Consider the following 3,176-nt stretch of genomic DNA (forward strand, 5'->3'; position numbering starts at 1 on the left):
TCGCTAAACCATATTACGTTATTAGCGTGTCGTTATGTTAACGTTGCTAATATGAGTGTGTATTTACGTCTGAAGCTAATGGGGGAATTAAGTTTCTAGTTAAACTGTCAACATGACTTTTGCTATTGTGTATGCTCGATAACTCCTCACTGAAGCCAGATCATAGGCTTAATGTAACCCATATCGACTTGAGAGAAATATTAAACACAAGACGTATTTTACGGCAGTTTGGAAACCTTGGGATCTTGGCTAGAGTGTAAAATAAAGTTCTGTGGGTTTGAACAAAGCTTGGCTGGATTTGATCCTATATCAGGAAGCTTTGGATCTGTCTATCTGTCTGGCTGTCTTTCTATCTATATACCTTCTCAAAAAAAATAAAGGGAATACTTAACAACACAATATAACCCACAAGTGTTCCCTTTATTTTTTGAGCAGTTTATATATATAGCTAGCTAGCTGTGTATCTATCTATTTATATAATCTATCTATAGATATAGATCTACCCCGATGTGTATCTATCTATCTATCTATCTATCTTGCAATCTATATATCTAGTTATCTAGCTAGCTGTATCTAACTATCGCACCAAATATCCCTCATCTGACTGCATCCCATTTTCCCTCATGCGTTTCTGTCTTTTAGGCTGTGATAAGAAGTACGGTACGGATTGCACTTTGCTTTATGTAATAATTGTCAAATATTTTGATTTCAGATATGGGAAAAGCACATAAGATGACCCCACGTTTCAGGAACGTTAAAATTAAGTTGGTGAGGAGGTCTATCGCTGGCCCTGCGAAGTTTTCTTACCTCAGTCAAGGTCTTCCCCAGCCCAGCTACAAACAGAGCCACCCTTCAGACCCATCTATTACATCTCAACCTGCTGAACCTGATGATGTGACACCGAGCTGTTCTGAGAGTGAATACAGTAAGGCAAAGAAGAGAGAGCTTCATGTCTGGGATACAGTCAAGGATGAGATGCTTAAGGTGTCGTTTGAATGTTCAGCATCAGTCACTACCCAGTGTGCTGTCTGCTGAGAACATGCTGATTATAGGTGCATTGAGTGCAGCTCCACTGCAGTGTTCTGTGAGGTTTGCCTGAAGAGGATTCACAGAAATTCACTGCATCTTCCTGAAAAGTGGAATGTAAGAACAATAGCATACAGTCTTACATTGCTATTGCTATACTTGCATACAGACAGCAAACTCACAGTAATGTCAACAGATTCATTAGATACTTCAAATTGTTTTAGCACTATGCAGTATCAACTGTTAGTGTCACAAGTTTGTTGTTTTAAAAACATTAGAGCTATCCATCTTTCTTACAGAGTGTTTACTATGAGCCATCCTCCCTGGGGTTATTCCTATATTTACCTGAAGCCCATGGCACCCATGCTGTGTACACAAAGGACATGAAGATCATTGTCAGCACAGGTTTGTCATTTTACCTGATACAAAATCTTAATGTATTTAATTTTATTGACAGGTTAAGGAATTCAATCCAATTACATGTGGAGTAATGATTTCCTTTAAGGAATTAATCAAATTTGTGATACAATTTAAAAAAAAAAAAAAGTTGTTTGTTGATTCCAATAATTACAAACATTAAGTTATATGTGACACACTCAAGTGATTTAGTCTATACTATATAAACTAAATGTATAGTTTATATACTATCATGATGGGTAAAAATGTATAGCCTGAATCCACTGTAAGTTGCTTTAGATAAAAGCGTCTGCTAAATGCATACATTTAATTTAATTTATACTGATATGTTAGTCTCTATAGTAGTACTAGGTTATGTTTTTATGTTATTTTCCTCTTTATATTTGGCAGGACGGCTCTGCACCGTTACAGACACCATGTGTGCGTGTGAACCAGAAACCTGTACTCTGCTGAGATATGGGCTCTGACCAGACAGCCTTCTCCATCCCTCTGCTAGAGCTTTCTGTTTCTCTGTCACTGGAGTGTCAGGTTTCTCTTGAGGGTTTTTGCAACACCCCATATCCCATTTTGGCATAACCACTTCCGACAAAGAAGTTTGGTTGATATTTGCCCACAATTAAATGATGTAACCATATGCCCAGCATGTCCAAAGGTTGGTTATAGTTCTAGCGTGGTTCTTGTTTGATTAAATTAATGGCATAGAATTCAAATCTGAATTAATATCAAACTAAGGTAATTTGTTTATGTAGTATTATAATAGAAGTAATAGTATAAATGTATAAACCTGGTGCGGGTCCACAACCAGTGTTACTGTAAGTGTTTGTTTTCCAGGCGGATGGAGATATGATTGTCACATTGGATGCCAACTTTGGCCTTGTGAGGAATCAAAGCTCTGGTACAAGTGCAGTTGATCCATTACACAGAACCCGCATGTTTAGAGGAATACCTGCTATCACATCTTGACAGCTCAAAGCCTCAAGAGGTTAATCATTGTTGCAGAATTTCATGGCCTGAGTCCATGAAATATTAATTAAACTTGTGAAAAAGATCACTCTTCCTCCCATAAATCTATGTTTTCCTTAACTCTTTAGGACTGCAGTAAGCTGCTCTCATTCAAGGTCTCCAACAGCTGGAAAGAAAATGACATCAAGCCACTGTGATGTTTCACCCACATGTATAAGACATTATAGACATATAATATAATATAATTATAATATATAAATAATTTAATTACTTTACTGCATTACTTGTGCGGACATGTTGTTTTACTAGGTCTGATCTATTTTAAAGCTTAGGCACTGTATTTAAGCATACATATCCCCACTAGTCTGTCTGTATGAGTACAAAATTTAAAAATAAACTGTCTATAATTGTTACTGTACAAGCACAGTAAAATATTTATATAAAATATATTGCACTACTGTTATTTTGCATAGAATAGATTGTTCAACAATATTTTTGCACACTCATCCAACTGCATTTATTACCACTGTTCTCACGTTCCTGCTGTTCATAACATATATATAATCCTTCATTGCTCTGTTCATAATGTACATACAATCCCTACATTGCATTCATATTTACATTCTGTATATACTCCGATCAATATTGTATATAGCAACTCCACTGTACTTTCTGTATATCATAGCTTTACTTACTCTGCACTTTTATGTATATAAAACACTATATTCTTGCACTTCTGGTTAGATGCTAACTGCATTTCATTAGCTCTG

At 36.1% G+C, this 3,176-nt stretch overlaps 1 long non-coding RNA gene across 2 annotated transcripts; it reads left to right on the forward strand.

The window, feature by feature from the left end:
• Window positions 1-606: 606 nt before the first annotated feature.
• LOC113041703 (uncharacterized) lies at window positions 607-2,793 on the forward strand. Of its 2 annotated transcripts, XR_003275433.1 has the most exons (5): window positions 612-1,143; window positions 1,326-1,431; window positions 1,834-2,095; window positions 2,275-2,425; window positions 2,535-2,793. It is a non-coding gene; the product is annotated as an uncharacterized LOC113041703 (long non-coding RNA). The 2 variants fall into 2 exon arrangements; XR_003275432.1 differs by having other exon boundaries at window positions 607-1,143; window positions 1,834-2,425.
• Window positions 2,794-3,176: the final 383 nt, after the last annotated feature.

Source organism: Carassius auratus, chromosome 23 (assembly GCF_003368295.1).
Source record: "Carassius auratus strain Wakin chromosome 23, ASM336829v1, whole genome shotgun sequence".
NCBI classification, from domain to species: domain Eukaryota; kingdom Metazoa; phylum Chordata; class Actinopteri; order Cypriniformes; family Cyprinidae; genus Carassius; species Carassius auratus.